This window comes from Thermobia domestica, chromosome 1 (assembly GCF_964235325.1).
Source record: "Thermobia domestica chromosome 1, izTheDome1.hap1.1, whole genome shotgun sequence".
In the NCBI taxonomy this organism is placed as follows: Eukaryota; Metazoa; Arthropoda; class Insecta; order Zygentoma; family Lepismatidae; genus Thermobia; species Thermobia domestica.
This window is the reverse complement of record NC_137454.1, coordinates 94,980,736-95,007,196: the sequence shown is the minus strand read 5'-3', so window position 1 is coordinate 95,007,196 and position 26,461 is coordinate 94,980,736. Positions and strand designations below refer to the sequence as shown.

Below are 26,461 nucleotides of genomic sequence, written 5' to 3'. Positions count from 1 at the left end.
GCAGTCATTAAAATACGAGATTTTATGACACTAGGAGCCGAATTTTGAAAATAGAGAATTATTCTACCACACTACGATATCCTATTGTTAGTATGCACTCTAAATACAGAGCAACTTGTAAAGATGCAATTGAATATAAGTTTTGAGTGTTTTCTTTCTTTCTTTCTTCAAGAAACGCTATGTGGCCATTGGCCAGAATAAAATATATATTTATAGGGCTTAAGTACCGTAGATGGTCTCCCGATATTACATGATTTAGGCAGTAGTGCTATTCTAATTTTTTAACACCCGGTTCTCTCTCTCTCTCTTCTACGAGGCATATTCCAAAAGTAAGGGCCGTAAACGTATAGTAAAATGTGGGGGGTAAGCCGGAACACAATTTCACGCATGAAGCGCCAACGACGGAGTATTGACGAAGTCTCTGCACTGGTTGTCTTGAGTCAGTAAGAGTTTGGCAGCCGTGGAAGACAGATCGCAATGGCCGCGAGAATTGTTTCTTTCGCTAGTTGAAAAGTGCACGGTGTGATACGATTTTTGCTTGCAAAAGGAACTTCTGCTGCTGATAACCATCAGAAATTTGCCTAGTGTAAAAACCTACGTAATGAATCCAGGAGAGGTTCGCAAATGGTGTCGCGAGTTTCAAAATGGTCGCACCAACAATCATGATGAAGACCGGAGTGGCAGGCCTAGTGTTCAGACGGATGATCTCGTGGAGCAAGTGAACCAAAAACTGCGAAGTGATCGGTAATTGACGATCAGTGCTCTGGCACATGACTATCCTCACGTTGCACGAACCACCATCCACAGGGTTGTCACAGAAACGCTTGGATATCACAAGTTGAGTGCAAGGTAGGTGTCGAAAATGCTAACGGATCAAAACAAACAAAGAGCGACGAATGTGCAGTGCCCAATAATTTTTGGATCATTATCGACAACAGGGAGATGATTTGTTTTCCCACATTCTGACGGGCTAATTCAAACAACAGTCCATGCAGTGGCGCCATTCAGGTTCCCCCAAACCAAAAAGGTTTAAGCAATCGCCGCACTCAAGTCGCAATCTGATGGCTACCGTCTTTTGGGACGACAAGGGCGTCCTGTAGGTTGATTTCTTGGAATGTGGGACAAAAGTTACAGCTGGCATGTACTGGGACATGCTCACCAAAAGTGTGACGTGTGATTCAAAATCGACGTCGCGGGAAACTGTCGTCCGGAATCATCCTCGTTCACGTCAACGCGCGTCCTCATACCGCTGCCGTCGTCGAGAAGACGATTGCAGATTTTCGTTAGGACCTGTTTGACCGCTCTCCATACAGTCCCGACCTTGCTCTAACGATTGCTTCCTCTTCTTGCGTTTGAAACGATGGTTTGGTGGACAACGGTTTGAAAACGACGAGGATCTCAAGACTGCTGTTGCCAACTGGTTCCAATCTCAGGTGGCAAACTTCTATTCAGAGGGTTTACGGAAGATGGTGCAGCGTTACGAAAAGTGTTTGGAACGGCATGGTGATTATGTGAAGTAGCTCCGTAGGCACCTATTCTGGCAAAATAAATCCCGTTCCGCACGAGCGTCTGTTTTTTTTTCTTTTAAATCATCAGACAGCCCTTACTTTTGGTATACGCCTCGTGTATATATATATATATATATAGGGGGTCCCAACAGGAAAGGGCCATGTTTTGAGGAATGACAGTATGGGTCATGACAAGCAATCGTTCGAGATATCGATGAAAAGATCAATATTTCGTACACATTACTTCGAAGACACATATCTCCGGAAATGATGAAGATATCGGAATCGTACAAAAACAAATAGGTAGCACACGTAATAGGCATTATATAAGTATCACAATCATTACACTCACAAGTTCCAGTATTCCGGAATCCGTATTAAAATTTCTGTCTGCCCATTAAATTGAAATAATTCAAAGTTGCTTGCTTTCACAACAATGCAAGAGAGCGGGAAAATAAAGAGGTGTTTTCACAAATTTGTTTGGCTTCTTTCTTTCACTCTTGGCTAGGTCTTGCGTGTGTGTGTGTGTTTATGTTTGGGTATAACAAACGGTTCTGCGAACTCGAAATATTTTAACAACAGGTTCTCGCGAACCTGTGTGAACCGGCTGAATAACACCACTGAATTTATGGGGAAAATAACAGAATTAGATGAAATTTAAGCATGAGGCTAACTGAAAAGGTAATCAAGGTCATCACTGTAGGGTACTAATTAGGGAGAAAAATAAAGTTTTATTTTGACCTATATAAAGGTGCGTAGTCCACTAAAGCCCACTGTATTCACTACTTATCCACTAGAAGGGGAAGCACGGTGGCCCAGTGATAGAGCGCTCACCTCTGGTGCGTGGGGTCCCTGGTTCGATCCCCAGCCAAGTACCGTAAGTTGTGATGGACAACAGCGTGTCTGTAGGTTTTCTCGAATACTTCCTTTCCTCCCACTTTCGCATTCCACCAATTCTTCCATCATCACTCAGTTGCCTTAATCATCGTCTTCTTAGCCTAACAGGTATAAACTTGCGACGTTAAATTGAAAGATTTTATTTCACTTCATTTTTTTTTTAAATCCAGAAGAACTTAGAACGAGGATAGAAAGATTAAGATATTGGTCTGCTAGTAACGGGTGACTAGATTAGAGACCGAACGAATGAAACTAGGAAGTCCTCAGTTTAGGTACCACAGAAAAGATGTGTGATGTCTCAAATTCAAAATCTCGAAGTGAGCAGAAAATTGTTAGCGAGAAATACGTTTATCAGCATAATGTAACTAAGAAATTCTTATATTTTGTTAGAATTTGTTGTATACACAGTTTTATATGACGCAGAAGTTATACAATGAAGTCAAACAACATAATTCACATTTGTAGACATAACGCTATTCTTTTCCAACTTGTCTGGACGATTTAACAAGAGGACAGAAAAAAACAAAACTAAAAGTCTACGTGCGTGAAATGAACATAAAGATTTTAATAAAATTATAAAATACCGATTTCCATATTTACTTGTAAGCCCCTAGTATTATTCGAGTATATCAGTCTCTACTTATGCTAAAAGTGACTTATCTTCTACTAGCAAATTACATTCTTTAATGTCTCAAATAGACTTGACGGATAAACATTTCGCTAGATATTCTTGCATGAAGATATTAGTTTCGTAATCCAAAGAAAAGTAAATGCACATGTGTGAAGGAGCGAAAAGCGTTTAGAGTGCCGAAGGAATTGAATGAAGTCACTAAGGCTTACAATACGTTAGACAAGTGAATATTACGTGTACATGTGCAGTTTGCAATGCTTCTCTTATCGAGGCTTATGTGGCAGTCACGATTACATTACCTAGATTATCTATATCACTAATTTCCACTCGACTACTAAAATACAGACAATGGCTCAATGGTAGTGCGATCATCTCTGTTGCGTAGGGTAACTGGTTCGATTGCTGCTTGCCCGAAGTGAAGTTGGCGCTGGACACACATTGTGTATGTGGATTTTATTGGAAGTCTTCATTTTACTTCCCCTTCCTTCATTCTACCATTATCGTCTATCTGATCATCATCATCTCCTTTAGCCTGGGTCTACAATCGTGGAACGTTAAACTCATAAAAACAACTTGCATAAATTATTTTATGCCATATTTATGTACATTGTGTTTATACATACAGCGTTTAAGCACTCCTACAGCAAATCTGCACCAGAAATGCAACTCATAAGAAACAACATTTAAAATGTACCAAGAGCCTGTAACTTACTCTCTCTTACGTTCTACAAATTATATTTGACTTGGATAACCTTTTAAGGTTCTTGCATTCTGGTGCAACCAAATGAAATTATTAACTTATAATAAATAATATCATAAGAAATGTAATTAATCTTACCTTACTACATTATTCCTCGATAGTCTGTTGGCAGTCTATCTATTCTATCGGTATTTTTAGAAACATATATATATCAATTGGAATATGTTTATTGTTCACAAATCTTCGATAATACAAAGTTATGTCTTTGGAGAAACAGGAAAATAAAAACGAAGAAAAGGAAAAATGTCAATTTACACTATTAAAAAAAACCGGTCCATAAACATCAACTCAGTATTCAGACTTTGAGTTTCCTTTAATCTTCTTCCACGTAATTGTAACTGATAAGTCTGTTATATCCAAGGTGATGAATGACTAAATTTGACATCTGGGAAATGATATGCAGCTCTAGCCAACTTCAGAAAGACGACGCACTAACCCACTCTCAGGGACACAAGACAAGGACGACGTACATAATAGCACCGGCCAAGTATACTGCTTTACATCATTCAATTATCAAATTTGGACATATTAATGATTTTCCTTACACACCTTTGCTTTCTCTGATAAGAGCGTGAAACAATACACCTACAAATTTGCTCTAATTACACAATTAGCAGTAAGAGTGATAACATTTACTTCTTTGCTTTACTATTAATGTATCAGCGCAGCCGTCATGACTTACAATAAATAGTAATACTATCAAAAATTAGTTCCGAACCATTACGAACGGGATTACACTTTTAAAATACAAAACAAGTCAGTATTACTCTGACAGCGGGATGTGCGATTTATTCAGCAACCGTCACCCAAATATCTTCACTGGTGATACGTGCAATTTACTCAGCAACTGTCACTCACCTTTCATACATCTGAAATGTAACCTGTGTAGACGGAACTCCACTGTATTAACATCTATTTATGCCCATAGCCTTGACGGACTCCACTGTACTATGATGGTGCACTTTAACAAACTATCAGGTGTGATAGAAATATTTCGTAACTACTTTTCAGATGGAAGTAGGTAGATTCGCCGAAACTGATGGTAAACGCTTACTTTCCTATTTTTGACTAGAGAGCATCGAGGAGATACACGTTCTTTTATCAGAAGCCAATTCTGATTAAACTACACTGAAATACGTAGAATGAACCTGACAAATTATCTGAGAGGAACTGCTCTTCGGTATCATCTCCAATAACATACCACACTTTTGTTTACGGAATAGTAGTGATGATAAACACAAAATCAAAAGAACATTATTAACATAAAAGCGTAAATATTTCGAAGCAAATTATATACTGTATTAAATACCAATGATAGCAAGAAGTACCAATAGACATATAGAAATTCTTACAATACACAACCAAGAAACATACATAAATTTCTTCCAAATACTTTTTGTTGTTAAATTTTTAATGGTTGAGGACGGACATTTAAGCTAATAGGAATGAAGATTATCGAAGTTGTGGGAGCTCACTGCGGGAAAACACGTTTGTAATTAAGCACTCATTGTAATATTTTGCCACGAGACTGCTCACATGTAAATAGATCCCTTGTTAAATTACAGTGATTCATGCAATAGATTACCTCAATACACCAATAAGAAGTCGTTGGATTAATATGAAAAAAAAATCAGCAGTACCCGGACCTTACAATTTTTAATCACAAGCCCCCTGAGAGCTGGCTTTTGGTTCAAGAATTTCCAGGTGATGATATGCACTATAAACTATCACTTTCTGAATATTCGATGATGAATTTCCTTGTTTATACTTCTATGAAGACCACAGTATTTCAAATATAATTAGAAATGTGTTTCCATGCAGTTCGTCCCACTGTTCATGCAGATAAAACGAGTTTCTTCCAAAACATCTTGGACATCAATAGACTTATTATCTAAACTTTACCTGCATATGAAGCAGAAGAGACGGAAAATGTAAAACAAGCCACCAAGAACTCAAGCTCCCACTGATACATCACTTCAGCAGTTTTAAACACGTGTATCAGCAAGTTGATGTTACACGGCTTTTTATATTTTACGATATTGTTGCAATTATACAAGTAACGAAGTTCCTTTAACACACACTAAACACTGTATGGCTTCTGAATGTTTTCGTATTATTGTTTCTTCACATTAAATCTATTTAACACTGCTTCAGCGTAATGTTGTGCGTAATATATTGTACAAAAACTCATATTGTTACGTCCTCCTTGATAAGCTAGCCTCGCGCCAGGTGCGCTTTCGCAAGTTCTGACTAACGCAAGCTAGCCTCGCGCCGGGTGCTTTCGCACATTCTGGATAACGCAAATCGCAATATTTGCAACGGAATTTACAAGCTTCGGAAATTTCGGTGTAAATGTTACTGGAATATTTATGCATTCTTCCGTACAGAGAACAATAATATATATAATAACTGAGGCGGAAAATCAGTCCGTCTCAGCCTCGCTCTAGGCCAAAAAGAAAATAAATGAACATCTTGAGTGAATTTATTTTTTTTTAAACATTCACCACTAAAATCTAAACATAAGAAACACAACTAATCAAATCTCTATTTACATCGTGAAACTCAGTTTGTGAGGATAATGAGATAAAAGTTCTTGTCTCTTTTCTGCTGAGCAATCGAACAATTTCATGTTTTGGAAATTATGTGTTCCGATCGCTTCGCCAATAAGGTTGTGTAAAACAGCACTATTTCGCAAAATTTTCACTATGACGTATGGACCAACAAAGCAATTTAAATATTTCGACGTTTCCTTGCGGGAAGCTGATGACAAATAATGCGTCCGTACCATGACGAGGTCGCCTACTTTAAGGACAATTTCACGTTCTGTTTTCTTTACTTGCTGTTTCTTCTTATAGGGCAAGTTATCGTCCACTAAGAGGTGACGATCCTTCTCATTAATCTTCTCTAGACTTTGTGGCCAAGGGAAAGAACGTTTATAGGCCTCCGCGGCTGAGTAGGACATAAACAATTCTGCTGGCGTACAGTTAATACTCGTGCAGATAGAGTAACTTAACAAGTCTTGCGATGTTTTCAAGACTTTGCTCCAGTCGGTTTGCTTCTGACTACACTGTAGTCTTATTAAACGATTAAGATCCTTATGGGAACGCTCAGTCGTTCCGTTACTGTTTGGACTGTAGCTAGACGTCAACAAATGTTTGATAGCATGTTTCTGGCAGTACTCTTTCCAGGCTTTTGAAAGGAACTGAGGACCTCTATCCGTGATAATAGAACGAGGATAGGGTGTTAGATAAAAATATATATTTTCAAGAAGAGCAAGAATCTCTTTCACATGGGCAGTTCTCATTGGATAGTACACCACAAATCTTGAATAAATATCTATTATAGACAGAATGTAATAATATCCGTGACTGCATGGCAATTTTCCCACTATGTCAATGCCTAGTTTATCATGAGGCGAGTCTGCCTCAATCACACAATCTTCCTTCGATATGACGCGATTAGCGTATTTCGTTTCGGCACAGCGAATACAGTCTTTAACGTACTTCTTGATGTCGGATTTCATATGTCGCCAGTAGAAGAGATTTCTACAGAAAGAAAAACACTTATGGACTCCAAAATGGCCTGTCGTGTGGATAGCATTAACTATTTTTAAAGTTAGCTCCTGTGGGATAACAAGCAGCCACTGCAACGTTTTCGGATTCTTCATATACAGAATGCCTTGGTGCAAAAGGAAACGTTCCGATTCAATAGCTTCTCCGAGAGAGGATTTGGTCCTTCGGCAAAACTCATCAGATCCTTGTTTTTCTTTAATTTCTTCTAAGTCGAAGAGAGATGCATCCTTCACTGAAAGAAAGTTTACAAATTTTTCCTCGGATATAGATGGTACTTCCGGTGGGTATCGACTCAACACGTCTGCTACGTGATTACTTTTTCCGGGAAGATGTTCGAAAATCAGATCAAATCTCTGGAGCTTTAATAGCATTCGGGTTGTCCTTGGATCCAAATTCTTCAAAGTAAAAGCATGAGTTACAGCTGCGTTATCACAGTGGATTACAGTAGTCCTGCCGAGTATATACTGTGAAAAGTGTTCACAGAGGAATAACACAGAAAGCAATTCCAGCTGGAAGATTGAAAGAGAGAGTTCGTGAGGTCGAACCCTACGACTCGCATATGCTATAACATTTGGATCTGTGTCCCCTGATGGCCACTGAGCAAGGTAGCCAGCCAAATTTTCTACACAGGCATCTGAATACAGATGGAATGTTAAAGAGAAATCAGGTTGCCCTAAGGCAGGAGGTTGGCTTACTAGTTCCCTAAGTCTCTTGAAATTTTCCAATAACTCTGGTGTAAGTACAAATTTCTTGTCTTTCTTAAGAAGGTCATACAATGGTCCCGTGAGAGCTGCAAAATTTGGCACGAAACGGCGTCTCCATCCAACTAAACCTAAAAAGGCTCTCAGTGCTTTCTTATTTTTGGGAACTGGAAAGCACCGGATCGGTTCATTATGCTTGGGATCTGGTTTCACAGCACTTCCACTTATAACATGACCAAGGAAATTTATTTCAGGCCGGATAAAGTCACATTTCTTGAAATTGAGCGAGAAATTTGCACTGTGAAACGTTTCAAAAACACGCTCCAGATGCTGGAAATGTTCTTCTAATGAAGAACTTGAGACGAGTACATCATCCAAGTAAATAGTTGCAAATGCTCTCGTAGTGTTGTCAAAAAAGTTGTACATACAATTTTGAAAAATAGCTGGTGCACTCTTGATTCCCATTGGGAGCGAACACATTACAAATTGCCTCCCCATGTACACAAAACTAGTGTATTGATATGAAGAAGGATCCAACCCTATTCCATAATATCCGGCTGAGCAGTCGAAGCTACTAAAGAAGTTTGCTTTACTTACTTTATTCAGTATATCATTGATGGGTTCAACTTGTACTTTGGGAGCTATTACCTTCTTATTAAGGGCACGCAAGTCCAGAACAGGCCGCACTCCTCCTGACGCCTTACGCACACAGTGAACAGGGTTACGGTATGGAGAGGGATGTTCCTTGGCTATCCCCAATCTAATCCACGTACGCAATTCACGTTCAAAATCCTCCTGCATGGCCTGTGGAACAGGATAATATGGTCCAACGATGGGAATCTCGTCAGTCAATTGAATCTTATGCAGAGGGGCACGCACTCTTCGGGGATATTCTGAGAATAAAGGTCTATACTTCAGAAGAAGCTGTTGCAGACGAATTCTTGACGAAGAATCCAAGTCCGTTCTTGTTTCTATGTAATTTCGTATATCCTCTTCAGAAATGTTAGGTTCAGGCTCTTCAATAGGAACATCCGTCAATAATGATGTAGTGGAGGCTGAGACTTTATTTATAGCTACCGGCTGACACGTGAAAGAGTGGTCAGGCATCGTTTCAGTTGCCACAGGTATAATTTTGAAGTCTTCGTGAATATTCACCTCCTTCTCCTTGGTATTGACAGCTACCAATAGCAGGTTGGGTTCATATGTTTGCAGGATAACTTCCGTACCAGATTGATCCTTCAATTTAACTTCTTTGGTGCGTCGATCAATTATTCCCTGAAATTTGTCCAAGAAAGGGCATCCAAGAATCAAATCTGTACGCAAGTACTTGATTATGAAGATTGGGACTTCAAACAGATGGCCTTGTAAATTTAAGTTAAAAGTTTGTACACCCTGTACAAGAAACTTTTCCTTTCCTGCAAATGCTCCAAGTGATAGTCCTGTATAGGGCCGTAACTTGGCCGATGGAAAAGCAAGTTTAATACGCTTCCAAATTTCCCAGTCCATGAGATTTAGCTCGGCACCACTGTCTATTGTACAGTTCAAGTCAATGCCCCCTATAGTCCCCTTTACTACTGGAGATGAAGAAAAATAATATTCTGTACGAGACGAGGATTGGTCATCTTCGACTACAAAACTGACATTAAATTCAATAAAATGATCGTATTTCGGGTCTGAAATAACACTAGGTTCGATTTGGTTAAGAAAAGGTTTGATAGTTACATCTGAATTAGGCTTTTGAGTAATGGGGTTTGAACTTCCTCCGCAGCAATCTTCCCCCATGACTAAAGGTTGCTGCGAAATGGGTTTTCCGTACCTGACGAGCAATGGTCATGATCGGTACCATTTCGATTAAATGCTCGAGATTGATCTCTATCTGTATAAGAAACATTCTCACTATCTCCATTCCTATCGGTTCGCGCCATGTTGTTTCCACCAGAAGGATTCTGGCTATCATTATTATGGAATCTCCTTCGATTTCCATGTCCTCGAAATCTTCGATTCCTACTATTGCCTAGTGAAGAACATCCATTCCTATTATTCCTATTACTTATGTGAGTTCGATTCTGCCAACTACAATTATTGTTGGAATATCCAAATTGGTTTGAATCAGTTTGACTACTCACACTTACCTGTTTGCCTCTGTTTGAAACAATTTTGGCCTGCCTAGCAAACGGGCGTTTCTGAGAAAGTCTTGCCGAATCAACTTGGGATGTCACCGAGTGGCTGGATAGGGTAGCGATTCTACTCATAAATTCGTCGAAATCATGACAAGGATTGACAGTCAGCCACCTCACATCCTCTTCCGGAATACATCCAAGGATGAGGTTCATTAGTTCCGTATAGTTAGGAACTTCAGTCACATCGAAATACTTCTCGATCAAAGCCCACGAGAATTCAAGTAAAGACGAGAATTTCGTTTTATCATACTTGAGATTTTGTAATTGTCGTTTCTGAATATGTTCCATCTCTTGCGAACAATATTGTTTCTTAAAAAGTCGAATGAAGTCCTCGTAGCATCTTATTTCACCAGCAACCGTGTGAAACCAAATGTAAGCCGTGTTTACCAAACAATTTTTAGCTACCCTAATTTTCTCAGCATCCGAGACTGAGTATATTTCAATACATCGTTGAAAATCACGAAGGAATCTGCGAGCTACCCCTGGTTGATTATCTCCTGAAAATCTTGGGAAATCTTTGAGATCTTTTAATCTGAACACAGATGGAAAAGCAGACACTGGTTGCGATACAGTATTAATCCCATCAAAAGAATCTCCAACTAAAGGTTTGGAATTTTCACAAACTTTCGACCTGGAACAATCAAAAGAAACGTGAGGATAATTATCTCGAACCATACAACGCTGAACCGAGTTTTTGCTCACCACTGTCGTTGGCATACTCCATGACACCGTAGTAGTCGTCGTCGTTGGTATACTATAACTACAGTTAAACATCGTCCAGGGTGGAAAACCGCTAGGTTGGACGGAAGGAGTTACACGATATGAAGGTACTGTTGATACTTGAGGTAAGTCATTAGTACCGTTCCTAGTAAATATCACTTTATCATTAATATTTTGTCCAGAACCAAAGGAATTACTAGCATTGGAGCTGTAGATAGGAACATCATTACAATTATGGCTCACAAAAGAATAAGAAGTACAATAGGAATTTAGGGGAGGTTCCCTATTTACTTCAAAAATCCGTATTGGACCCTTAAGAGCATGTCCATTCTCAACTGGTTCAGAACTCACAAAAGATCGCTTCCGCGGAACTACTTTATCACTACATACACTCTCACAATCAGAGTGAACCGAAGATGATTTAAGATTATCAAGTTCATGCCTCAAGAGCGAGATATCCTTGACTACTTCACTATGATTTGCGTGGGTCTGCTGTTGTAGTACCGTAATACGGTTACTAATATCATTAGTTTGAACTTGCAACGAATTAAGGACATCATTATTAGTATCCTGGTATTCATGAAGGGATGCGATCTCGTGATTCTGCTTCCTCAACGTTTCTGGCAAACTTCTCAATGTCTCGCTTCGAGTTCTCTCCTTTTCGTGAAGTTCTCTGACACTTTCGTCAAGGGTTTTAATCCTGTCATCATGTTTCATAACAATGGCGGTTACCATATCTATACGTTCGTCTAGTCGCGACGCCTCCACGTTTAACTCTTCCCTTACTTCCAGTTTAAAACTCTCAAGTTGCTTAGTGACATTCTGTACAGTTGCAGCAACTTCCTTGAAACCTGCTGTAACTTCAGCCTTCTGTTCGTTTTGAACAGCCCTTAATTTCATTTGTTCGATTCCTATGCTTCTTTGATCCTCACTTATTTTCTTTTGGTCAATGCTTATTTGCTCAATACATTTATTCATTTTTAGCAATTGAGCGAACATCATCTCAATAGTTATGGTACCCTGTGCAGCCGCAACCGGCGAAGAAGTGACAACTGGATCTCGAAAGACTCCAGAATTGTTCGCATTTTCGTTTTCCCGATCCTTCTCAAGTTCAGGGATTTTGTCACCATCATCAGAAATCTTTTGGGATTCGCAATCCTTACAATACCAAAGATAGGTCTCAGCACTAACCAAATCATACGTGCTAGGTGATTCCTTCAAGCCTACACAACGAAAATGGTACCAGCGCAAACATTTCCCGCACATGACTGATTTAATTTTCTCAGAAAGTTCAAACACTTCCTCTGTTACGTTATGCTGGCAACAAGCATATGCACGCTCTCCCGTGTCAGAGCTATTACGACTATTTTCGGAACTACTTGACATTTTGTCTTTTTTTGTTTTTCTCTATGTAACAACACAGTTAAATATATGTAACACACAATAAAATATATATATCTAGATATAACACACAATGAACTTCAAAATCATAGAATATGGTTTTCCCACAGAAACACTCCAACAACTCCGAAAATTCTTCATTCCGCCTTTTGTCCTCTCAACCATTAATAATTTACGAATATTACCTTCAATAGTCTTATTTTCAGTTTGCAAGCCAGATGCAATTAATCCTGACTGGGTCGCCACTTTGTAACTTACTCTCTCTTACGTTCTACAAATTATATTTGACTTGGATAACCTTTTAAGGTTCTTGCATTCTGGTGCAACCAAATGAAATTATTAACTTATAATAAATAATATCATAAGAAATGTAATTAATCTTACCTTACTACATTATTCCTCGATAGTCTGTTGGCAGTCTATCTATTCTATCGGTATTTTTAGAAACATATATATATCAATTGGAATATGTTTATTGTTCACAAATCTTCGATAATACAAAGTTATGTCTTTGGAGAAACAGGAAAATAAAAACGAAGAAAAGGAAAAATGTCAATTTACACTATTAAAAAAAACCGGTCCATAAACATCAACTCAGTATTCAGACTTTGAGTTTCCTTTAATCTTCTTCCACGTAATTGTAACTGATAAGTCTGTTATATCCAAGGTGATGAATGACTAAATTTGACATCTGGGAAATGATATGCAGCTCTAGCCAACTTCAGAAAGACGACGCACTAACCCACTCTCAGGGACACAAGACAAGGACGACGTACATAATAGCACCGGCCAAGTATACTGCTTTACATCATTCAATTATCAAATTTGGACATATTAATGATTTTCCTTACACACCTTTGCTTTCTCTGATAAGAGCGTGAAACAATACACCTACAAATTTGCTCTAATTACACAATTAGCAGTAAGAGTGATAACATTTACTTCTTTGCTTTACTATTAATGTATCAGCGCAGCCGTCATGACTTACAATAAATAGTAATACTATCAAAAATTAGTTCCGAACCATTACGAACGGGATTACACTTTTAAAATACAAAACAAGTCAGTATTACTCTGACAGCGGGATGTGCGATTTATTCAGCAACCGTCACCCAAATATCTTCACTGGTGATACGTGCAATTTACTCAGCAACTGTCACTCACCTTTCATACATCTGAAATGTAACCTGTGTAGACGGAACTCCACTGTATTAACATCTATTTATGCCCATAGCCTTGACGGACTCCACTGTACTATGATGGTGCACTTTAACAAACTATCAGGTGTGATAGAAATATTTCGTAACTACTTTTCAGATGGAAGTAGGTAGATTCGCCGAAACTGATGGTAAACGCTTACTTTCCTATTTTTGACTAGAGAGCATCGAGGAGATACACGTTCTTTTATCAGAAGCCAATTCTGATTAAACTACACTGAAATACGTAGAATGAACCTGACAAATTATCTGAGAGGAACTGCTCTTCGGTATCATCTCCAATAACATACCACACTTTTGTTTACGGAATAGTAGTGATGATAAACACAAAATCAAAAGAACATTATTAACATAAAAGCGTAAATATTTCGAAGCAAATTATATACTGTATTAAATACCAATGATAGCAAGAAGTACCAATAGACATATAGAAATTCTTACAATACACAACCAAGAAACATACATAAATTTCTTCCAAATACTTTTTGTTGTTAAATTTTTAATGGTTGAGGACGGACATTTAAGCTAATAGGAATGAAGATTATCGAAGTTGTGGGAGCTCACTGCGGGAAAACACGTTTGTAATTAAGCACTCATTGTAATATTTTGCCACGAGACTGCTCACATGTAAATAGATCCCTTGTTAAATTACAGTGATTCATGCAATAGATTACCTCAATACACCAATAAGAAGTCGTTGGATTAATATGAAAAAAAAATCAGCAGTACCCGGACCTTACAATTTTTAATCACAAGCCCCCTGAGAGCTGGCTTTTGGTTCAAGAATTTCCAGGTGATGATATGCACTATAAACTATCACTTTCTGAATATTCGATGATGAATTTCCTTGTTTATACTTCTATGAAGACCACAGTATTTCAAATATAATTAGAAATGTGTTTCCATGCAGTTCGTCCCACTGTTCATGCAGATAAAACGAGTTTCTTCCAAAACATCTTGGACATCAATAGACTTATTATCTAAACTTTACCTGCATATGAAGCAGAAGAGACGGAAAATGTAAAACAAGCCACCAAGAACTCAAGCTCCCACTGATACATCACTTCAGCAGTTTTAAACACGTGTATCAGCAAGTTGATGTTACACGGCTTTTTATATTTTACGATATTGTTGCAATTATACAAGTAACGAAGTTCCTTTAACACACACTAAACACTGTATGGCTTCTGAATGTTTTCGTATTATTGTTTCTTCACATTAAATCTATTTAACACTGCTTCAGCGTAATGTTGTGCGTAATATATTGTACAAAAACTCATATTGTTACGTCCTCCTTGATAAGCTAGCCTCGCGCCAGGTGCGCTTTCGCAAGTTCTGACTAACGCAAGCTAGCCTCGCGCCGGGTGCTTTCGCACATTCTGGATAACGCAAATCGCAATATTTGCAACGGAATTTACAAGCTTCGGAAATTTCGGTGTAAATGTTACTGGAATATTTATGCATTCTTCCGTACAGAGAACAATAATATATATAATAACTGAGGCGGAAAATCAGTCCGTCTCAAGCCCATTTCTTCAAGAAAGAAGTCAATTAATCAGTCCCCAAATTTAAACACATCATTATTTTGATAGACCGCTCGTTTAATTAGTTTGCGCACGGGGTTAATTTTACATTGCCCGCTACAGCTGGTATACTCACTCAGAAAAGAGAAATTACACTCATGAAAATGGATCAAAACTTTCATAACCTTAAGCTAATCCGTTCCTACCCCTACCCTATTTATCCCTATCTTACTCTACTCTATCTACCCTAACCTACTCTATTATACCCTAAAAAGCGGAACTACTTATTGATGCGCAATTGGATCGTGTAAAGTTTACCCGCGCACGGGTCGCATGTATTGACAATTCGTCAATTTGCACTGTGTACCCATCATTATCAACTTCTACATGGAGTATTGGTGCTGTCTGTTCACACAACCAGACATGTAGTCATGTAATTTTTTAATGAGAAAATGAACTCCTATTACCTTACAAATTATTTGTTGTGGGATGAGTTGCATTTCTGGATGCAGATTCTTTTTAATACGGCTTAAGCGTTATCGGTAGAAATACAGCGTCCGAACATAATCCAAAATGTGCTAAATGGCCACTAAAAAGTATGAATCATCTTCCCGGGTAAGACCGGAGCGAAGCTGATGTGCCTAGAGATACGGCCATGGTGAGCAAGCGCGTCAACTACGGTAGGTACGTGGGTAAGCGAAAATTGAAGCATAATCTGCTCCGTATGTTACTATATGGCTTAAGTAACGGATTAATTTATCGTTAGGGATAATGACTGTACTACCATACAAATTCAGACATCATTCCTTATTGAGTATTGCGTGGCTGCAGTTTCGATTACGTTTTGAAACGTCATTACGCGTGTGCGATCCTCATATGTTTTGGTTGCTTTACCATTCCTCTTCTAAAATAGCATTATATATTTCTCTAAAACACGAACCATCAACCGTGCTAAGTGGCCACTAAAAAGCAAAATGCTATCTAACCGAGTCAGGGCATGAACGCAGCAGGCAGGACGGAGGGGTGCGTCCGTATGAAGCAGGAACGTCAGTGACAGTGGTATACACATAAACGTGGATAGTGGAAGATGACACTTACACATAGAATAGTTTCACTATCACTCAAAATTCGTTTCAAAGTGCTGTGCACTGACAATAATTATTTATATTTACACTCTTATTCCTTCACATCGTATTCTACCTATATAAACTTTCCATTTGCTAGAACCGCCTGCTCGAGTGAACCTGTACTATTTACTGTGTTGATCCTAGAATTGTAAGTCATTCAATATACTGAATGACTTATGCAGTAAATTACTTAATTAAAAAAAAAGTAGCTTATATATGTATGGCTCCGTACAATAAATCTGCACTTATGGGTGAACCAGGCACGTAGCCAAGGGGGAGGGGGATCCGGACCCCCCGTTCGAGACTAGAAATGAAAAAACTAAGGAAAGATGAAACAAAAATTAAATGAGAAAAAGAAGGATCAGCATTAAAAATAAAAATAAAAACTACAGAAAGCTTTTGGTTACTCTTTCTTATGAGGAGATTTGCATTACTTGCAATACAGGGTGGCGAGATGAGTCAGATATCCTGGAAGAGTCAGGGAATTCGAACTTTCTAGAAAAGTTACGGAATTCTCAGAATTACCTGCTACTAGTCAGGGAGATTTCAAGCTTCCAAAAGCATAGTGCCGTTGTGTAACAACGTGGACATTCTTTATCATAATTTTTTGTCTTCGTATCCTTGCAGTATCAAACATGTTATTTCGAAAACAATTTTCTACTGCTCCTTTAACCTGTCATTTGGAACAGACAGTAGTTGACGGAATAATAAAAACAAATTTTTTTTTTTGGAAAGTTCTGTTAACATTTGATTCAACAGAAAATGAAATGAAATCTTTGAGTTTTACGCCCCACGGATATGCCGGTTAGGCTAAAGGAAACTGTTTGATTCAACAGAGAAAGGAACGCAGATATTGTAAAATATCTTACAAGACATTATTGAGTATGTACTTTTTATAATAGTTGAGGCCACAATGAAAGGAAAATTGTTATATTTGAATGAACTGAGAAAGAACGTAAAAACACTGTAAAATCTTTTTCAATAATTTTCTTTATTATTTTACTCGAGATTTCTTCAGTTTGTTATTAAAATACTTACCAACATATCCTCATTTTATTGTTCTAACAAACCAATATATGTTTATAGTAGTTTAGATTGATCGAGCTCCTGGGCCTTCAGAATTTCATGTCGCCCTCCCTGCCCCGCCCGTTACGAAATCCCGGCTGAATGAACCAATATATGCTCTAGTAAAATAGTTTAGAATGATCGAGCCCTTGGTGTGATGGCCACAGTATTTCATGTCACGGACCCCCACCCCCGTTCATTCACGAAATCCTGCCTACGTGCCTGGGTGCACTTATCACAGAACTCTTGCTGCGCTTCTCACCTTAGTAGTTTAGATAGGATTCTTGTTTTCAGTATCCAACTAGTACGTTAGTTCGTCTTTTATGCACTGTAGTTTTTATGGCATACTTACTAAAAGTATATTCATACACACAATGCATAAGAGACCTAAAGCGAATTTGCAACAAGGAATGCAACTTCACCACAAGAAATGATTGTTTACGGTATAAAGAATAATTTAATGAAGAACGAAGTGAATGTGCAATTAATATATCAATAACAATTCCTTTTTTTCGTCTACACATGATTAGGTGATTTAATTTTACGTCTCACATGTGCAACAAGGTAAAATTACGGAATGAAAAGTATGCTCTTTAACATGTAGTACTCTATAAAAAAGAAAGATATGCGTTTTATGCCTTATAAAGTTTTTTCCTTTATCCTCCTTTATGCGTATAACTGTCATCGCTAAAGCACTTTCTTCGTCATTTATTCCGAAGCTGGGCGTCCACTTTCGCCACGTTTATTCGCTGTTATCTCTTTTCCACACTTTCTACAATTTGTTATTAGGGTCATTAATCCGTGCTCTTCACAAACTTTTAAAAGATTTTGCTCGTTATCAACGTGTTGCTTCACAAATGTTAAAACTGTTTGTTCATTGCCGGGGAAGTTCTAGGACACAGGTCCCCCCATAAAGGTTAGTAGCTAGGTTGGTTTCTTTCTGTACCAAAGTTTAATATTTAACTCGCATAGTATTGCAGAGCGAGCGTCAGCGAGTCAAGGCAGGTTAGAACCCCGCAGGGCATGTTGTTTTGTCTTTATTACAGCTCAATTGGGGACGTGTGTTCTAGAACCTCGCCTTCATTAACCTTGTACATTCGCCACGTTGATAACACAAATGCTCGTTTCTTTCCCACAATGCAACTGTTCGGTTACCTTGCGCCAAGTAGTTTCCTCCGCTCGCCGTATAGTCCCATGTTTATAACCGCTTATATATAACAAATACAGATTTTCCGAGACTCTTATACGTTATCAAGCACACAAACAATCAAATTATCCATACTTTCCTGGAAATTTTAAAAATTTTGCTGGAAACGGACGCCCAACTTTGGAACTTAACCCCTTGCTTTTTATGGATGCTCTCATACGGTTACCCCTGCTCCGCTTCTGCCCCGACTTAGATAGCATTCGTCCTTCTTAGTAGCCAACCTAGCACAAGTTTGTTTATTGTGTACTAGTTTTTATTCCATATGCCCACATGCTGTATGATTACTCTGCCCTTCTTAAGTCAATTGCACTCACTAATGTTTCTACTCTCTTCAGAAATACTTTCTACGACAGTAAGAGGGTATCTTCTGCTAAGAGAAGTTCATGTATCAATTTATGTATGCCCCCATACAAAGAGGATAGCTCGGTCAATATTGTTAAATTGTAGTCTTTAGTCTTTTCGTTTCAATAATGAACTCCTGACATCTGTGAGCCTAAATTTTTAATATAACACTTGAAATACTTACATGCAATTTACTACAAACTCAAATGCCGCCATAGTGGCCCGAAGTCTCTGTTGCCAACTCTTATTGGCAAAGTATCGCTAAATTCGGCTCCGAAATCGCTAAAAAAGTCCATTCCATTCGGTGTCTGTAGATGCTGTGTAGTTAAACCCAAACTTAGGTTCAGATGGCCTGTTCCCTTTGATTGCCCAAAATAAAGTTGTATTAATGATAATTTATAACACTTATATGATAGCACTGGCGGATCCACGGGGAGAGCGGAGGGGGCGACCGCCCCCTTCAAAGGGTTTTTTGAGCTTTCAGCATTTATCATCGGGAAATACTAATTAATATAGTCTTTTTCCCGACCGATACAATCTGTGTGACAAGCATAGCAGAATCTAATAAAAATGTGTGGTACTTAATACAAACATATTTGAATTGTGAATTCTTCTCTCGCTAGTTCCTTGGGGCGGTCACCATAAGCCCCAAAGTAGCGAGAATATGATTCATTCGCTGGACGAACAGCTGTAGAAAGGAGGGTAAGACGGCTTACTCTGTGCTAAAAATGTGTTATTGTGTCCTAGAAAAAGGATATGAAATGAATTTCAAAATTCCGGATTATAACCTCAATTATCTTTACCTTTAATAAAGAGAAATATAGAAAAGCTCTCTGAATCTAAGAGGATACTTTTCGGTTGGTTGATTGATTAATATGTATTTAAGTCGTTTGTCAAAAGCGATGCTTTACAGAACGAGAACTAGAGTTTAAAGTTGGATCTGAGCCACTGTAGTGCGTTCAACGCTCACTCACCGGGAAGTAAACAACAGTACCTCATGCATCAAAGATCATAGGTACGTTCGCTAGCTACTAGATCAACATAGAGCGCCGTGACTTTTGGGATTCAACACGGAAACATTAGGAAGTGACCAGGGATTTATTGTGACTTTAAATGTCATTTCATCTTTTCTTGAGAAATAAGAAAAGCTACAAGCTGTTATTGTAATTCATACATAAAAGACGTTATTCTGAGTAAGTAACTTCTCGCAGGCCAAAGCACTTAAGTCAGAAACTTGAAATTAGGACAGTAGATAAGATTTGTTACGTAGAGTATCACTAACGAAGGATTTTTTTTTTGGGGGGGGGGATTCGAAGAAAGGAAGGGAGAATGGTGTTGGAAATTATTTTAATAAGATGGTCATCTCTTCGAATCCGTTAAAACTAGAGACTTGAAATTTGGCATTTGGATTCCTCATTTAAAATAATTTGACAAGCGTTCTTATGTTTTTTAATGATATTATAGTAAAACGAAGAAAAAAGAGATGGAAAGAAAAAGTGGCGGCGATTACAAATATTATAATAAGATATCAATATCTAAGAATCTTTGAAGGTTAGAAACATGAAATTTCGTATATGGACTTTCGACTTAAAATAATTCAATACGTATCCCAGCGTTTTTGATATTTTACCTAGAAGGGAAGAAAAGGGGTGGGATTATTATTATTATTATTATTATTATTATTATTATTATTATTATTATTATTATTATAAGATGCCCATATCTCGGGATCTCTTGCGGTTAAAAACATGAAAGTTGGTAGTTTGATTTTTCATTTAAAATAATTCAACACGTATTTGAACCTTTTTTTTTTTCACTTAACGTAGAAGAGAAGGAAAAAAGTTTTATTAAAATGCCTTACGAGGTGTTTGAATTTCGTGACACAGTTTTAGCTCAATCGAATTCTATATGAAAGACAGAAGGAAGAACGCGAAATATTGTGCCACAGTACCACGTGGAAGCATTTGCTATATTGTGCAAGGCCGTATGCCGAGCAGATTGGGGATCTGGGGGCGAAGCCCCACCTAGACGAAGGCTAGTATAATATACCTAGGTAATTTTATTATTGTTGTAAGCATAACTATAATTGTACTATGTTTCGTGGACCCCACACAAATATAGAGATAGATTAAATTTGTATTAATTTTTCTAACTGCTGTCCCGCAATTGTTACTCAAAATATAAATGATTAGAGCGAATTGTACACTCTTTCGTTAAAATGAATGTTATCGTCAATACATTATTTTCTTTTGTGCAAGTACTGTGCCAGACAGTGCATCTCATATGTTGCGGTGACTGTAGGTGAAGTGAATCATGACACCGCCACGCCTCCGAAACGAAAGTATGTATTTAATTAAAATCTACAGAAAAAATATTTCCATTACAAAAAAAAAAAAAAAAAAAAAAAGTTCGCCTCCCAAAGTGGAATCTGGGAATCTCTTTTATACACCCACCCCCCTCCAGCCCCGGATTCATATCAATCCCATTCTTCCAAATTAAAATTCTGCTCACTTTGAAGGTACGCTTATCTTCCAGAAAGCGAACCGCCCCTCTCAAACGATCCTTCTGGATCCGCTAGTGTATGATAGTGGAAAAACTGGGAGTTGTAAATGTTGAGATTATTATCCTTGAACTGCTCATAGCTATTTGTTATTCAAATTTTCATGATTATGCTGTTACAAGTGAATTATAGAGGCAATAATTATTTGCCAGTCTTTCCAAGTATTTGTTGTGATTAAATATATTTATGTAACAAATTATTCGTCATGCCTTAATTTTTTTATAGATTTAAATTATTATCCTGTATGTACTATAACAGTCTTTTAATAAGAATCCAATTTCTTGAAGTTATTATCATTTCTACTGTAATTGGGAACGTATAAAAATCATTCAATAAATGTGTTATAACTCTTTTCTTTTGTTTTGTAATATTTCACAATAAAATATTAAATGATTTAGATTACCAATTTCTTCTCCGCACCAACAGTTTTTTTGGTGTTAAGGCTGTTTTGAATATTATACGATAAAATAGCACAATTTTCGATCTGGACCACATTCTTAATACTTTCCAATTGTTAACTTCCAAATCATCTGCAATCAGTAATACTTGCCAGGACCTTCTCTATTTTTCTTTTTCCATTTAGTGATTATTTTTTATTTAATTTTTGATAATATATTTGAAATTATAGTAAGGAATTTGTATATTAAGTCTTGATACCTGTATTAGCTGCAGCTTTACTTAATTGGTCCACTCATTCATTAAATTCTATGTTTACATGTGATTTTGTGTAAATTAAAATAGTATTGTAACGACTGATATAATTTTTTAATCAATAAACGATTCCAAGAAGTTTGAATAGTCCATCTTGTATTGTTCAGAGCTGTTATAACACTCAATGCATCCGTACATATACAAGCACGTTTAAGACTGAGTTTTTAATAAGTAAAAATGCTTGTCTTATGGCGGAAGCTTCGCCTTCAAACACAGATACAGATGGTGATCAGAAAAATGGAAAAACCTGAACGAAATCGCAACTTACCAGATTAATATGGTGTCGGGCCACCTTTCGCCTTCAGAACAGCCTTGATGCGACGTGGGATGGAGGCATACAGGTGGTGAATGGTAGCAAGTGGAATTTTACACCATTCCTCGTGCAGGGCATCGGCCACTTCTGTGAGAGAGGATGGAGGTGGAAATCGTCGCCGGAGTCGTGTTTCCAAGACGGACCACAGATGTTCAATTATGTTGAGATCTGGGGATTGGGCGGGCCAGGGGAGGTGTTGAACTTCATCCTCAAACCATGTTCCTCAAACCACGCTGCAACAACGCCAGCTGTGTGAATGGGTGCATTATCATCCTGGAAGATGGCGTCATTGTCCGGGAACAACATCCGGACCATAGTATGCAAGTGGTCTCCTAAAATTGCGACATAATCGTTGGCAGTGATTCGTTCGCTAAGTGTGACCACAGGACCCAATGAAAACCATGATATGGCGGCCCACAGCATCACCGAGCTGCCGCCATGTTTCACAGTTGGGCGGAGACACTGCAGATCATAAGCTTCTTTGGGCGTTCTCCACACATAAACACGACCCATGGTTGGAAATAGGGTGAAGGATGACTCATCCGACCATATCACACGTTTCCAGTCCTCAACGGTCCAAGTTGCATGGTCGCGACACCATTTACGGCGTGCGAAAGCGTTATGGTCCCTGATGAGCGGTTTGGCCCGTACAACACGACCCCGTAAGTTCATGTCATGTAATTCGCGGCGGACTGTGATTGTCGAAACAGGGTGGGGGAGGTGCTGATTGAGTTCCTCCGTCACTTGCTCCGCAGTGGCACGACGGTTCTGCGTGACAATGCGCTTTAATACCCGGCGTGATCTGTCACTCATGATTTTCTTCCGCCCACTGTTCCGCTTCCCCGATGTGGTCTTCCCGTGTGTTGTGTAGGCCGTCATCACCTTCGACACTGTCCCACGCGACACACCTAACATAGTAGCCACTGCCGTCACACTCACTCTACATAACCGCGTACCAACAATTTGCCCTCTTTGAAAATCTTAGAGGTCTCCCATTTTACACTACCTCCGTCTGCTGCAGCCACTGGACACTGCTGTTCCACTGCGCCTGACGTAGTATGGAGACCGACCTAACACACCACCACCAGCGGTCCGGCGATGCGGGCGCCACGACAGCACTGCCAACCCATACACCTGACGTGTTTCCAACTATAGGTGTTTCCATTTTCCTGATCACCATCTGTATACTACAAGGTAGTTTGCATTGTTTTTGCATATGTAACTGCGGTATCAATAAGGCAGCACTGACTTCTTTATTGTTTTGTTTTGATGCATCAGTGAATATAAGTGTATATTCTTTTGGAAGAAAATCTATATAAAATTGCCATATGTTTTTATATAGGCCTATATTATGTAGGTTTTCAATTTTACGAAATTGTACATATTGTGGAATAATGGCTGGAATTTTTATTAAGTTAATATTATAATTGAATAAGTATGCTGGTGTTAAATATTTCTTTACCTAATTATAACACTCGTATCTTAGTTACTAATTATATTTAATAAGCAAGCTACCTTTGTTTGCTATTTGTTTACTTCAAACACATACATACATAATCTTTTAATAACAGCTTTCTTTCAAAAGATAATCACCATTTCTATTTACTTTCTAAACTTTTTTTTTTTTTTTTTTAAGATGAGAGCATGTGCACAAAACCATAACCCTCTGCCCTCAACATCCAACATCCTCTTCCCCTTCAAAAAGGCAACTATTGTCCGCAGGGTGCGAATTGGCGGGGGGGATGCCAGGGATTTCCCCCCTGACAAAAATCTTTCCCACCCTGGAGAAGAAAAATTGTATCCCTGGCAGGGATAACTTTTTCCCCCTCTGGAGTATTTTTAAGTGGACATAAAGATAAGTAGGTCTACTTTGCGTAGCTAACCAAAGCAATTTTACTTATAGCATATTTTACTTGAGTGAAAATTTATGAAAGATCTCACATCTCAACTGTTTTGTACTTGTTAGTGTATATATATAGTCTATATATGGGGGGAGGACTGGGTGCGCATATGGGTGAAATTCATCCCCCCCTGGGAAAATTTTTCAATTCGCACACTGATTGTCCGTATCCTCATATCCTCATCTATAAGTTATTCTTAGTCATCTGTAATCTATCGAATTTCTTTATTACTAGTAGTTATATACTTCTACCATATAGTAATGTAATTGTTCTCTTCAGCTGAATTAAACACTACTTTGCACGTAACTGATACATCCTGTTAACCACTTAGGTTCCACTCAAATACCTTAATAATAACAGTATCTTATCAACCTCCAACAGCTGGTATACTTGGAGCTTTTGCTATGTTAGCTTGCAACTCTTTTATATTCATAAAGACAGTAAAGATCCGTGGCAGTGATTTTTGGTAAGGAAGTTTTTTACTTTGATTTATAATTTTCATATTCCCCAGTTTTTTAATTATAATTGAGGAAGTTTTTGCCATCCGAGAAAGTAAAAAGTTTGCCGTATGTTGGAATATTCTTATTTCTATTGGTACATTCATCGTAGCTTCTAAGATTGCATTCCTTCGGCAAAAAGCTGGTTGAGATAATATTGTGTTAATCATATCATAATGAAGTTGTTGAAGTTTTGTATAAAAAACATTGAATGATTTGTATTATAATACATGGAACCGTATAATATTCTTGCTGTTAATGTTTGTTGATTAATCATGTTCAGCACATGAGGTTATATTATGCATTTTTTGGGCACCCATACTCTTCAAGGTATTATGATATTTGGTTGCTTCTTTAGTTAAATATTGAAGGTGCGACTTCCAGGATAAGGTGGTATCAAGATTAAGTCCTAAATATTTCAAGTGTTTCGTAAATTTTAATTATTTGCCATTAATACTTATTTGTGGAAGATGTTTTACGCTAAAAAGTCTTAAACAGGTATTTGTCGAATTTATGCTTAAAAACAATGGGTCTTTATGCAGAGTCGTTTTGACGCGTGATTAGTGTCATACTAAAGAGTTCGACTAACATATGCTTCGTGCAGTAGTCAGGCTACGCTAATCATTCGTCAAAACGACTTTGCATAAGGCGTAATGGACCTTCAAATTGGTCCCGGGGCCCCTGGGGACACCGCGACAACATCATTCCACGTTGCCAATGACTTTTTACTTTTTCACTTTTTGTTTCATCTTTTTCTACTCAACTGTTTCTGATTTATAAGTACTGGAAATTTTATCTGATACAGCACCATTTCAGGGGTCCATCTTGAAAACAGTGCCCCATATCAAAAATTGTTTCCTTCAAAATAGTTAAATTTTCTAAGCTCTTTCGAACGAGGTATCACTCGACCTATGTTCCCAGTTGAAAATTTCACATACCGGTACTCCCCTTCTCTCAAAATGGGGACGGGAAGAATCTCGTATTTGACTCATCTTTTAGGTTCCTCTCTATTATACATTGACTCTTAACATTTTTCTAATTTGATGTATAGTTCGATATTGGCTTTTAACACTTATTTTGACTCACCCTATATATATATATTCGAGACATGTATAAGGGACCGTCCACTAGTGCTCTCAAACGGGTCGGGTCAGTCGGGTTAGCTCGGGTCGGGTCGTCACATTCTTCACTTATTTGAAATACTATAAGGAGCTTTGTTGTAGAATTCAATTCGAAATTGGTGAATGAATGATATCTGTGACTAATTGTGGCTGAAATAGTAATAAAGTTTTAATTTAAGCCTATATTAACTAATTGGCACAGTAATTGTAATTAATATTACGACTGACTTTTTTCCTTTCTTCGTTTTTATGTCAAGTTAAATGTCACATTAAGTGAAATTGAAATGAAATATCTAGTTAACGTTCCACGTTATGCGCCAACGCTAAGAGAGACAGTGATGATGAGAAATAATTGAACTGGTTGAATGAAGAAAGTGGGAAGAAATGGGAGAACACCGAGAAAACCCATGCACACGCTGTTTGTCCACCAGAAAACTTACTTGGTACGAGCTGGAATCAATACCCCTGGACCTTCGGGTCAAACATCTGCCTTTGGGAGGACACATT

The 26,461-nt window shown here is 38.1% G+C and overlaps 1 protein-coding gene across 1 annotated transcript in view; it reads right to left on the bottom strand.

The window, feature by feature from the left end:
• LOC145687401 (protein O-linked-mannose beta-1,4-N-acetylglucosaminyltransferase 2-like) overlaps positions 1–19,240 on the bottom strand; it is a 43,405-nt gene extending 24,165 nt beyond the window's left edge. The window contains exon 1 of the mRNA XM_081760858.1: positions 19,036–19,240. The gene's annotated coding sequence lies outside the window, so the exon portion shown is untranslated. The remainder of the gene's footprint in view (positions 1–19,035) is intronic.
• Between the last annotated feature and the right edge of the window lie 7,221 nt (positions 19,241–26,461).